Below are 14,425 nucleotides of genomic sequence, written 5' to 3' on the forward strand. Positions count from 1 at the left end.
AAATAGATGGGGAAACAGTGGAAACAGTGTCAGACTTTATTTTTTGGGGCTCCAAAATCACTGCAGATGGTGACTACAGCCATGAAATTAAAAGACGCTTACTCCTTGGAAGGAAAGTTATAACCAACCTAGACAGCATATTGAAAAGCAGAGACATTACTTTGCCAACAGAGGTCGTTCTAGTCAAGGCTATGGTTTTTCAGTGGTCATGTATGGATGTGAGTGTTGGATTGTGAAGAAAGCTGAGCACTGAAGAATTGATGCTTTTGAACTGTGGTGCTGGAGAAGACTCTTGAGAGTCCCTTGGACTGCAAGGAGATCCAACCAGTCCATTCTGAAGGAGATCAGTCCTGGGTGTTCATTGGAAGCACTGATGCTAAAGCTGAAACTCCAGTACTTTGGCCACCTCATGCGAAGAGTTGACTCATTGGAAAAGACTGATGCTGGGAGGGATTGGGGGCAGGAGGAAGAGGGGACGACAGAGGATGAGATGGCTGGATAGGATCACCGGCTGGATGAACATGAGTTTGGATGAACTCCGAGAGTTAGTGACGTACAGGGAGGCCTGGAATGCTGCAATTCATGGGTTCGCAAAGAGTCAGACATGACTGAGCAACTGAACTGAACTGAACTGAACTGATATTAGTATAGGACTATAATAAGTAATGCTTTCTAAAGAATATGGAGAATTATCTACACCACGATATTAAGTTTGTTCAAATGTATTTGTCGTGCCAATTGGAATACAATAGTACGTAGGTTATTACAGATTATTTTTATCAGTTTGAGATAATTCACATACTATACAATTCACTCATTTAAAGTGTACAATTCAGTGGATGTTTTAGTATATTCACAGAGTTGTACAATCACCACTAAAATAAATTTTAGAACAATTCCAACACTCCAAAAGAAAAAAGAAAATCCTCTGATCAGTAGTAGCCACTTTCATTTCTTCCCAAATTTGCCCAACTCAGTCTGAGAAAATTTTAAATTGATTTTCTGTCTTTGTAAATTTGCTTATTCAGGACACTTCCTATAAATGGACTTATAAGATATATATTGTTTTGCAACTGGCTTTGTCCACTTTGCATGATCATTTCAAAGTTCATTTTACTGTAGCCAATACTTTATTACTTTTTATTGCTTAATAATAGCCTATTGTCTGGAGAAACTGTGTTTTATGTATCCATTCATCAATTGATGGGGATTTAGGCTTTTTCCACTTTTGGTTACAATGACTAATGATCCTTTGTGTTCAAGACACGGTGTAGACAAATATTTTAATTATTCCTAGATACATGCAAAAGAGTGTATTCACTGAGTCAGAAGGCACATGTGTGTTTAACCTTTGAGGAGCTATCAGAGGTTTCCCAAGTGGCTGCACCATTGTACATTCTTACCAGAAATGTATCAGAGTTTCGGTTGGTTCACACCATTGTCAACATTTGTTCTTATCTTCCATTTTGATTATATCCATTTTACTGGCTATGAAGTGGTATCTCATTTGTCATGTTGAATGGTATTTCCCTAATGACTAATGAAATTGAATATCTTTCTTGTATTTATTGTCCTTTTCTTTGTTTTCCCTGGGGGAAAAAAATCCTTCAGATCCTTTGCTCATTGGCCTTTTTATTTTTGAGTTGTGGTAGTTATTATATAATTACAACTTATTTTCTGATGTAGGATTTATAAATATTTTCTCCTAGTTCATGGATTGTGCTTTCACTTCATGATGGTGTCTTTTTAGGCATAATGGTCTTCATTTGGTTGAAGCCATGTTTTTCTTTGTTCCTTTTGGTTTTGTTATAATATTTAAGGAGGTTTTGTTTAACACAAATTATGAAGATTCATTCCTATATATATCTTAAAGAGATTTATGGTTTTAGCTCTTATGTTAGATTTACAATACAGTTGTAGCTAATTTTTGTATATAGTATATTTTTTTTTCCATGTGGATATCCAGTTGTCTTAGAACCATTATTTGAAGAAGCTAATTTTCCCTGCTGAATTATTTTTTGAAGATTTGTTGGAATAATTTAAACCTTAAATCTGAGGCTTTACTTCTGATTCTCAGTTAGATTCCACTAATCTTTGTATATATCCTTAATCAGTAGTTGCACCATGTGGGCTTCAGTAGTTGGGGTTCCTGGGCTCTAGAGTTAGGCTTGGTAGTTGTAGCACACAGGCCTAGTTGTTCCACAGCCTGTGGAATCTTCTCAGACCAGGGATCATACCTGTGTCCCCTACAGTGGCTGGTGGATTCTTCACCACTGGCCCACCAGGGAAGTCCTCTATTTAGCCTCTAAAGCTGCTTCCCCACCCCATCCTAACCTGCTGCCTGAAGCTGTAGTCCTTAACAAATTGCCTCATGATGAATCCAGCTTCTTATTATTTATTAAATATCCTATTTTTAAAATTCCTTCCCAAGTTAATTTTTCACCCAGATTCCTGATATATTCCCTACCTTGATCCACTCCATCTTCTGACCTATCTTCCTCCACCCTTTTGCCAGACCAATCATTCTATCCCATCTAGTCATTTATCAGTTTACAATAGTATAGTGAGTCCCCATTAACTTAACTGAGATCCAAACCCTTTAGCATCACTTGTCTTTTTAAAATTCTGTCTCTGCCTATTGTTAAACAATTTCTATCACCATAACTGCAGTAACCTACTTTGAGCCAGAACTCTACTAGGAAGACAGCCATAGCCTACGTGGGCAGACAGATGTTCTAGACTGGTACTCCAGGAATTAAATGCTGGGATACTAAACTCATGGGTGATACTCTGGTGACACTTTTATTTTGTCAAGACAGACATTTTAAATACAGGAATATTATGTATTTTCACCCTCACTAGATTTCTTCTCTCAGTCTGCAGCTGCAGTCTCTTCTAGGAACCTACTAGTACTAGGGGCTAGTATATCCTTTCAGGTCCAATTCCTCTAAACAATATCCATCCTACAGCCTTCTCCATATTTTCTCCCACACTCTGACTACAGTGTTTATGACAAATAGTCATGATAGCAGTGTATGATGCAAAAAGTAATACCAAACATTTCTTGAATATTCATTTCTGCTACAGAAAGTGCATTTAGCAAAGCTCATTTAATTCTTATGAAGATCATCATTATCCCCTTTATACCAGATGTAGAAACTCAAATTCAGCAAAGTTCCATTAATTGTCCAAGAACATAGAGCTATTAAGGAACATAGTAGCTATTAAAATCTGGTTGCACCATGTCCCATAAGTTGCACTCTGAATGTCCTGCTATGATTCTACAATCTCAGGTTGTCTGTCTCTCTCTCTCTCTCTCTCTGTATATAGATAGATAGATAGACAAGGAGGGAACGTTCACTAGTGTAAGAGGATGTGCAGTTTCTGAATGCATGCAACTCTTAATAAGATTTATTCAACATTAAAAAAAATCAAGACTCTCTGAAGTGTGTTGTCTGTACCACGTGTAATACTATGCTCGAGAAGTAAAGCATGATAATGATAATGAGAACTTTACCTTCCAATGCGTTATCTCATTAAATTTCAATTAAATTAGGTAGTACACTCAAAAGTTTTGCCTCCATTTCATATCATGCTGATGAGCCATGTGTCATATGTTAATAATCTGGATGATATTCAACGCATCGCAGCATACATAATATCACTCCATCTAAGAGTGAGTATCCCAAAAGCTATCTGCTGGAATGTTTCACCTTAAAATCAATTACATATATCATGGATGAATAATAAGTAGATTGAGCACCTCTCCAACTCTTCCACAGATGTTTAATGTTCAAAATAATCTGGGGAGGAAACTTGTTCAGAAACTCTAAAATATCTCTGTAGCCTTGTACTGTACTCTGTGCTTGTTGCACCTGGTTGGCTTGTGAATACTAATGCTAAACAGCCTGTTTAAAAAGACAACATGTGAAATAAGAAAAAACAACATTACCTTTGGGGGAAAGGAAGCACTTGACCCTCATCTGAAATTATTTCAAGATCATTCTGTGTGATGCTTTAATTCTTAGATGTATGATTTCTGGGTAATATAAAGTCTCTATCCCATGCCTCCATTAGAGAGAGAGACAGGAAAGAATAGAGACAGGGAAGGAGGAGGGGAAGGATGGAGGGAAATTGTGAGTACCTGGGGTTGGGATAAATGTCAGGTAGTTTAGATTTATTTGGTATGTATGGAGGTGTTACTGGATTGCATAATGTAAATTAGAGACAGTAAGTAGAAACTAATGCAATAGAAATGAAAGTAAATTTCTTTGTCCATTGGTTCAATACATAAAATACATAATCTTTTTTTTCAAACCAACTCATAAGGAATGTATTCATATTTGCTAGCAGCTGATGTAATCTTGCTCTTCTTATTTGAAACATTCATACCTTTATATTAAGAATCATCAGTTTTCATGTCTTACCAAAATCCGCTGTTAAATTGATCCTCCAGACCTTCCATCACAAATTCTCAAGTGTGTTGATAAATCACCCTTTGGTATTTTTTCATGGCTTTTGTATTTCACTAAGTTATGCAGCAGCTGGCCCAGATTAAAGGAATATAGTTATTCTACCTAAACAAGTTTTGCAATAGCATTTCATAATATCTTCCTGAATTAGTGGATATCAATTTCCTAAATCCCTCCACCTATTTTTTATTTTATAATTTCACTTGTCTCTGACCTAAGGGGGGAAAAATGTTTCATTTATACACCTGGAGAAAGATAAGTCACCAAAAGAAGGTGATTTACATTTTTATTGTTGTTCTGTGCTATTTCTCATGTGTTGAGTAATCCTAGGAGATGCTTTGAATGCTATTAATATGCACCGAATATACAATGGACAAACTGCTGTGTGACATTGTTAATTTTTTAACAAAAATTCAATTTCTCCTTGTGATGGCCTCTATCCTTTGCTGAGAAAACTATATACCTTGACATGGAATTTTAGACAAAGATAAACTACATGGAGGATTGTGAGCAAAGAAATAACTTCGTGGAAGTTTTAAACATGTGTTACAAATTTACAGTCTTAAGGATGTATTAAGTAAGTCCTGTTAAATTATGACTCACTACATTTGTTCTTTAAGCACAGAAACTGTGGTTGTCAAACCACAGCCTACAGCCCAAATCTTATCCAGTGACTGTTTTTGTAGATAAGTTTTATTGAAAAATAACCATGCATATTCATTTATGTTTTGTGTGTGGATGCTTTCCTGCTACAAAGGCAGAGTTAAGTTGTTGCAAAGAGACATTATATGGTCCCCAAAGTCTAAAATATTTGCTCTGGCTCTTTAAAACTATCTGCCAACAATAGTATAAACAGATATAAATATAGGTCTATTTTTAACTATAAAAAACCTTAATAATAAAAATTAATCTTTAACATCTGTTACTTGCATGTTATACCAGGTGGTTTTGAACAATTTACAGTAATTAATCTTCTTTGGTGACTGCAGCCATGAAATTAAAAGACGCTTACTCCTTGGAAGAAAAGTTATGACCAACATAGACAGCATATTCAAAAGCAGGGATATTACTTTGCCAACTAAGGTCCATCTAGTCAAGGCTATGGTTTATCCTGTGGTCATGTATGGATGTGAGAATTGCACTGTGAAGAAGGCTGAGCGCCGAAGAATTGATGCTTTTAAACTGTGGCGTTGGAGAAGACTCTTGAGAGTCCCTTGGACTGCAAGGAGATCCAACCAGTCCATTCTGAAGATCAACCCTGGGATTTCTTTGGAGGGAATGATGCTGAAGCTGAAACTCCAGTACTTTAGCCACCTCATGCGAAGAGTTGACTCATTGGAAAAGACTCTGATGCTGGGAGGGATTGGGGGCAGTAGGAGAAAGGGACGACCGAGGATGAGATGACTGGATGGCATCACGGACTCGATGGACATGAGTCTGAGTGAACTCCGGGAGATGGTAATGAACAGGGAGGCCTGGCGTGCTGCGATTCATGGGGTCACAAAGAGTCAGACACAACTGAGCGACTGAACTGAGCTGAACTGAATCTTCTTTAATCCTCATCTTATGCTGCTAAGTCACTTCAGTCATGTCCAACTCTGTGCGACCCAATAGACGTCAGCCCAACAGGCTCCCCTGCCCCTGGGATTCTCCAGGCGAGAACACAGGAGTGGGTTGCCATTTCCTTCTCCAAAGCATGAAAGTGAAAAGTGAAAGTGAAGTCACTCAGTCTTGTCCAGCTGTTAGCGACCCCATGGACTACAGCCTACCAGGCTCCTTCATCCATGGGATTTTCCAGGCAAGAGTACTGGAGTGGGGTGCCATTGCCTTTTTCACCTCATCTTATAACATAGACCCTATTAGTATCTCTATTTTACAAAAGATTAAAATAACACTGAGTCTTAGAGAATTTGAATAGATATCCAAGGTCACACAGCAAGTGAAGGACAGATGCTAAGATTTTAACTGAAGCAATCTAATTCCAAATACAATCATGTATTTCTGCATCTTATATTCAACCAAACTACCAGGAAATGTTAGAGTTTAGAATAACAAGTTAAATAGAGGATAATCTAATCATTTAATGTTAACATTTGTTAACAATCTGTCATTAGAAAAAAGACACATTTCAAAAGAATTCACCATATTTGTAGATATTTGAATTCCTAAATTAAGAATCTTTGAAATGGTTTCTTTCATTCTATAGTTTTCATTTTGTTCATCGTTTCTTTTGCTTTGCAAAAGCTTTTTAGTCTGATGTAGTCCCACTTACTCATTTCTCCTTTTGTTGTTTGTGATTTTGGTGTCATATGAAAAAATAGGATATTGTGAAGACCAATGTCAAGAAATTTTCTTCTCCTCCCCTCCCCCATGTTTTGTTTAAGGAGTCTTAGAGTTTCAAAATTCAAGTCTTTAATTCAAGATAATTTTGTGAAGTGGTATAAAATTAGAAACAGATTCAATTTTTCTGCATGTGAGAATCTAGATTTTTCCAGCACCATTTACAGAAGAGACTATCCTTCATCCACTGAGTATTCTTATCTCCCTTGGCAAATATTAGTTAACTGTATCAGTCAGTTCAGACATTCAGTCATGTCCGACTCTTTGTGATCCCCTAGACTGCAGCACACCTGGCTTCCCTGTCCATCACCAACTCACAGAGCTTACTCAAATTCATATCTATCTAATCATTAATGCCATCCAACCTTTTCATTCTCTGCCATCCCCTTCTCCTCCCACCTTCCATCTTTCCCAGCATCAGAGTCTTCTCCAAAGAGTTATTTCTTCACATCAGTTGGTCAAAGTATTGGAGTTTCAGCCTCAACATCAGTCCTTCCAATGAATATTCAGTACTGATTTCCTTTAGGATTGACTAGTTTGATCTCCTTGAAGTCTGAGGGAGTCTCAAGAGTCTTCTCCAACACCACAGTTCAAAAGCGTCAATTCTTCAGTGCTTAGCTTTCTTATAGTCCAACTCTCACATCCATACACAACTACTGAAAAAACCATAGCTGTGACTAGACGGACCTTGGTTGGCAAAGTAATGTCTCTGCTTTTTGACATGCTGTCTAGGTTTGTCTTAGTCTTTCTCCCAAGGAACAAGCGTCTTTTAATTTCATGGCTGCAGTCACCATCTGCAATGATTCTGGAGCCCCCCAAAATAAAGTCTCACTGTTTCCATTGTTTCCTTATCTATTTGCCATGAAGTGATGGGACCAGATGCCATGACCTTAGTATTCTGCATTTTTCATTTTTTGCAGAATTGTTCACTCTCCTCTTTTATTTTCAGTAAGAGTCTCCTTAGTTCTTAGTTTTCTGCCATAAGAGTGCTGTCATCTGCATATCTGAGGTTATTGATATTTCTATTGGCAATCTTGATTCCAGCTTGGGCTTCATCCACCTGGCATTTCACATGATGTACTCTGCATATAAATTAAATAAGCAGGGTGACAATATACAGCCTTGACGTACTCCTTTTTCTATTTGGAACCGGTCTGTTGTTCCATGTCCTTTTCTAACTGTTGCATCTTGACCTGCATACAGATTTCTCAGGGGGCAGGTATGGTGGTATGGTATTCGCATCTCTTGAAGAATTCTCCCCATTTTGTTGTGGTCTATACAGTCAAAGGCTTAGGCACAGTCAGTACAGTGGAAGTAGATGTTTTTCTGGAACTCTTACTTTTTAGATGATCCAACAGATGTTGGTAATTTGATCTCTGGTTCCTCTGCCTTTTCTAAATCCACATTGAGTTTGAACAACTGGAAGTTCACAGTTCACGTATTGCTGGAGCCTGGCTTGGAGAATTTTAAGCATTACTTTACTAGCGTGTGAGATGAGTGCAATTGTGTGGTAGTTTGAGCATTCTTTGGCATTGCCTTTCTTTGGGATTGGAATGAAAACTGACCTTTTTCAGTTCCCTGGCCACTGCTGAGTTTTCCAATTTTGTAGAATATTGAGTGCAGCACTTTCTTGGCATCGTCTTTTAGGATTTGAAATAGCTCAACTGGAATTCCATCACCTCCACTAGCTTTGTTCGTAGTGATGCTTCCTAAGGCCCACTTGACTTCACATTCCAGGATATCTGGCTCTAGGTGAGTAATCACACCATCATGGTTTTCTGGGTCATTGAGATCTTTTTTTGTACAGTTCTTCTGTGTATTCTTGCCACCTGTTCTTAATATCTTCTGCTTCTGTTAGGTCCATACCATTTCTGTCCTTTATTGTGCCCATCTTTGCATGAAATGTTCCTAGGTATCTCTAATTTTCTTGAAGAAATCTCTAGTCTTTCCCATTCCATTGTTTTCCTCTATTTCTTTGCTTTGATCACTAAGGCAGGCTTTCTTATCTCTCCTTGCTATTCTTCAGAACTCTGCATTCAAATGGGTATATCTTTCCTTTTCTCCTTTGCCATTAGCTTATCTTCCTTTCTCAGCTGTTTGTAAGGCCTCCTCAGACAACCATTTTGCCTTTTTGCATTTCTTTTTCTTCAGGATGGTCTTGATCACAGTCTCCTGTATAATGTCACAAACCTCTGTCCACAGTTCTTCAGGCAGTCTATCAGATTTAATCCCTTGAATCTATTTGTTATTTCCACTGTATAATCATAAGGACTTTGATTTGGGTCATACCTAAATGGTCTAGTGGTTTTCCCTACTTCTTCAATTTAAGTCTGACTTTGGCAATAAGGAGTTCATGATCTGAGCCACAGTAAGGTCCCAGTCTTGTTTTTGCTGACTGTACAAGCTTCTCCATCTTTGGCTGCAAAGAATATAATCAATCTGATTTCAGTATTGACCATTTGGTGTTGTCCATGTGTAAAGTCTTCTCTTGTGTTGTTGGAAGAGGGTGTTTGCTATGACCAGTGTGTTTTCTTGGCAAAACTCTGTTAGCCTTTGGCTTGCTTTTTTTGTACTCCAAGGCCAACTTTCCTTGTTACTCCAGGTGTTTCTTGACTTCCTACTTTTGCATTCCAGTCCCCTGTAATGAAAAGGGCATCTTTTTTGGGCATTAGTTATATAAGGCCTTGTAGGTCTTCATGGAACCATTAAGTTCAGCTTCTTCAGCATTACTGGTTGGGGCATAGACTTGGATTACTCTGATACTGAATGCTTTGCCTTGGAAATGAACAGAAATAATTCTGTTGTTTTTGAGGTTGCACCCAAGTATTGCATTTCAGACTCTTCTTGACTGTGAGGGCTACTACATTTCTTCCAAGGGATTCTTGACTACAATAGCAGATATAATGGTCATCTGAGTTAAATTCACCCATTCCAGTCCATTTTAGTTCACTGATTCCTAAAATGTTAATGGTTATTCTTGTCATCTCCTGTTTGATCACTTCCAAATTACCCTGATTCATGAACCTAACATTCCAGTTATCTGTGTGTAAGGAACTTATTTTTAGTTGAGATAGCTTTTGCAAACTGTATAACATATAAGGGGTTAATGATCTAAATATGGAAGGGACTCATACAACTCAGGACCCCTCCCCCCCACCAAATAAAAAGAAAGTTCTACTTAAAATATGAGAGAACCGAAATAGACATTTCTTTTTTCCAAAGAAGACATGCATAAGATCAACAGGTGTCTAAAAAGATGCTCAACATCACTAATCATCAGGGAAATGCAAATGAAAACCATAATGAGATATTACCTCCTACCTTTTAGAATGGCCATCATAAAAAATACAAGCTATAAAAAGTGCTGGCAAGAATGTTGAGTCAAATGAACTCCTGTGCACTGATAGTAGGAATGTAAACTAACAGAGTCACTAGGAAAAACAGTTTGGAGATTTTTCAAATATTAAACATTGAACTGCCATATGATCCCACAATCCTAGTTCTGGGTATAACTCCAAAGGAGTTGAAAACAGTATTCAAAGACATACCTGTATTCCCATAATTCATTGGATTAACAGATAATGGTGTGAGAATACATACATATATAGAGAAAGATACACTACATATGTAAATGTAATTCAGCCATGAGAAAGAAAGATATCTTGCCATTTATGACAGCACAGGTGGGCCTTTAGGGTACCATGCTAAGTGAAATATGCCAGACAGAGAAAGACCAATACTGTATGGTCTCATTATATATGGAATCTGTAGTAGCCAAAGTCACAGAAATAGAGAATAGAATTGTGTCTACCCAGGGCAGAGGGATTTGAAAAAAGGGGAGATATTTGTGAAATAGTATAAATTCCCACTTAAAAGATCTGAGGATCTAATGTAGAGCTCATGACTATAGTTAACATCATTGTGTTATATACTTGAAAGAGAGTGGCTCTTATAAATTCTCACTTCAGAAAAACAAGTATATGAGGTGATGAAGTCGTTAGCTAACCCTACTGTGGTTTCACAATATGTATGTGTATCAAGACATCACATTATACAGTTTACACTTATGCAATGTTATATGTCAGTTATGTCTTAATATTGCCAGAAAAAAAATTTGAAATACTGCCTAAAATTATAATATACAGCAGATTACTAAGTAGCAGTTTATGCCAAGAGTAAACAGCAGAAATGGAAGGCCAGTATCTACAGTTGGTAATAAACTTGAAATGCACAGAATTCATTCAAAATACAAATTTTGAATTATAAATTTAACCATAACTCAAATCAAATACCTCACGTCCATGAGTTATATCTGAGTCTCTAGACTTCCCTGGTGGCTCAGACGGTAAAGCGTCTGTCTACAATGTGGGATACCTGGGTTCGATCCTTGGGTTGGGAAGATTCCCTGGAGAAGGAAATGGCAACCCACTCCAGTACTTGCCTAGAAATTCCCATGGACAGAAGAGCCTGGTGCAGGCTATTGTCCATGGGGTCGCTCTAACTGGACTAATTATGAACTTATTTCTAACAACAACAACAAAAAAAACCACAATGAAGTCCTTTGGAATATTACTTCTCAATAATAGCTGCATGTAAGTGCTATACCAATGATATATATTTTTTAATTTTTACTTTATTTTACTTTACAATACTGTATTGGTTTCGACATACATGGACCTGAATCCGCCACGCGTGTACATGCGATCCCAACATGAACCCCCCTCCCACCTCCCTCCCCACAACATCCCTCTGGGTCATCCCCATGCACCAGCCCCAAGCATGCTGTATCCTGCATCAGACATAGACTGGTGATTCGATTCTTACCTGATAGTATACATGTTTCAATGCCATTCTCCCAAATCATCCCACCCTCTCCCTCTCCCTCTGAGTCCAAAAGTCTGCTATACACATCTGTGTCTTTTTTACTGTCTTGCATACAGGGTCATCATTGCCATGTTTCTAAATTCCGTATATATGTGTTAGTATACTGTATTGGTGTTTTTCTTTCTGGCTTACTTCACTCTGTATAATCGGCTCCAGTTTCATCCATCTCAACAGAACGGATTCAAATGTATTCTTTTTAACGGCTGAGTAATACTCCATTGTGTATATGTACCACTGCTTTCTTATCCATTCATCTGCTGATGGACATCTAGGTTGTTTCCATGTCCTGGCTATCATAAACAGTGCTGCGATGAACATTGGGGTACATGTGTCTCTTTCAATTCTGGTTTCCTCGGTGTGTATGCCCAGCAGTGGGATTGCTGGGTCATATGGCAGTTCTATTTGCAGTTTTTAAGGAATCTCCACACTGTTTTCCATAGTGGCTGTACTAGTTTGCATTCCCACCAACAGTGTAGGAGGGTTCCCTTTTCTCCACACCCTCTCCAGCATTTATTGCTTGCAGATTTTTGGATCGCAGCCATTCTGACTGGTGTGAAGTGGTACCTCATTGTGGTTTTGATTTGCATTTCTCTAATAATGAGTGATGTTGAGCATCTTTTCATGTGTTTGTTAGCCATCTGTATGTCTTCTTTGGAGAAATGTCTCTTTAGTTCTTTGGCCCATTTTTTGATTGGGTCGTTTATTTTTCTGGACTTGAGCTGCAGGAGTTGCTTGTATATTTTTGAGATTAGTTGTTTGTCAGTTGTTTCATTTGCTATTATTTTCTCCCATTCAGAAGGCTGTCTTTTCACCTTGCTTATAGTTTCCTTTGTTGTGCAGAATCTTTTTTTTAATTTATTTTTTAATTTTAAAATCTTTAATTCTTACATGCGTTCCCAAACATGACCCCCCCTCCCACCTCCCTCCCCACAACATATCTCTGGGTCATCCCCATGCACCAGCCCCAAGCATGCTGCACCCTACGTCAGACATGGACTGGCGATTCAATTCTTACATGATAGTATACATGTTAGAATTCCCATTCTCCCAAATCATCCCACCCTCTCCCTCTCCCTCTGAGTCCAAAAGTCCGTTATACACATCTGTGTCTTTTTTCCTGTCTTGCATACAGGGTCGTCATTGCCATCTTCCTAAATTCCATATATATGTGTTAGTATACTGTATTGGTGTTTTTCTTTCTGGCTTACTTCACTCTGTATAATCGGCTCCAGTTTCATCCATCTCATCAGAACTGATTCAAATGAATTTTTTTTTAACGGCTGAGTAATACTCCATTGTGTATATGTACCACAGCTTTGTTATCCATTCATCTGCTGATGGACATCTAGGTTGTTTCCATGTCCTGGACAACGTGGAAGAAATGGACAAATTCTTAGAAAAGTACAATTTTCCAAAACTGAACCAGGAAGAAATAGAAAATCTTAACAGACCCATCACAAGCACGGAAATTGAAACTGTAATCAGAAATCTTCCAGCAAACAAAAGCCCAGGTCCAGACGGCTTCACAGCTGAATTCTACCAAAAATTTCGAGAAGAGCTAACACCGATCCTACTCAAACTCTTCCAGAAAATTGCAGAGGAAGGTAAACTTCCAAACTCATTCTATGAGGCCACCATCACCCTAATACCAAAACCTGACAAAGATGTCACAAAAAAAGAAAACTACAGGCCAATATCACTGATGAACATAGATGCAAAAATCCTCAACAAAATTCTAGCAATCAGAATCCAACAACACATTAAAAAGATCATACACCATGACCAAGTGGGCTTTATCCCAGGGATGCAAGGATTCTTCAATATCTGCAAATCAATCAATGTAATTCACCACATTAACAAATTGAAAATAAAAACCATATGATTATCTCAATAGATGCAGAGAAGGCCTTTGACAAAATTCAACATCCATTTATGATAAAAACTCTCCAGAAAGCAGGAATAGAAGGAACATACCTCAACATAATCAAAGCTATCTATGACAAACCCACAGCAAACATTATCCTCAATGGTGAAAAATTGAAAGCATTTCCCCTAAAGTCAGGAACAAGACAAGGGTGTCCACTTTCACCACTACTATTCAACATAGTTCTGGAAGTTTTGGCCACAGCAATCAGAACAGAAAAAGAAATAAAAGGAATCCAAATTGGAAAAGAAGAAGTAAAACTCTCACTGTTTGCAGATGACATGATCCTCTACATAGAAAACCCTAAAGACTCCACCAGAAAATTACTAGAGCTAATCAATGAATATAGTAAAGTTGCAGGATATAAAATCAACACACAGAAATCCCTTGCATTCCTATACACGAATAATGAGAAAGTAGAAAAAGAAATTAAGGAAACAATTCCATTTACCATTGCAACGAAAAGAATAAAATACTTAGGAATATATCTACCTAAAGAAACTAAAGACCTATATATAGAAAACTATAAAACACTGATGAAAGAAATCAAAGAGGACACTAATAGATGGAGAAATATACCATGTTCATGGATCGGAAGAATCAATATAGTGGAAAATGAGTATACTACCCAAAGCAATTTACAAATTCAATGCAATCCCTATCAAGCTACCAGCCACATTTTTCACAGAACTAGAACAAATAATTTCAAGATTTGTATGGAAATACAAAAAACCTCAAATAGAATCTTTTAATTTTAATTAGATCCCATTTGTTTATTTTTGCTTTTATTTCCAGAATTCTGGGA

The sequence above is a fragment of the Ovis aries genome, chromosome 23 (assembly GCF_016772045.2).
Source record: "Ovis aries strain OAR_USU_Benz2616 breed Rambouillet chromosome 23, ARS-UI_Ramb_v3.0, whole genome shotgun sequence".
In the NCBI taxonomy this organism is placed as follows: Eukaryota; Metazoa; Chordata; class Mammalia; order Artiodactyla; family Bovidae; genus Ovis; species Ovis aries.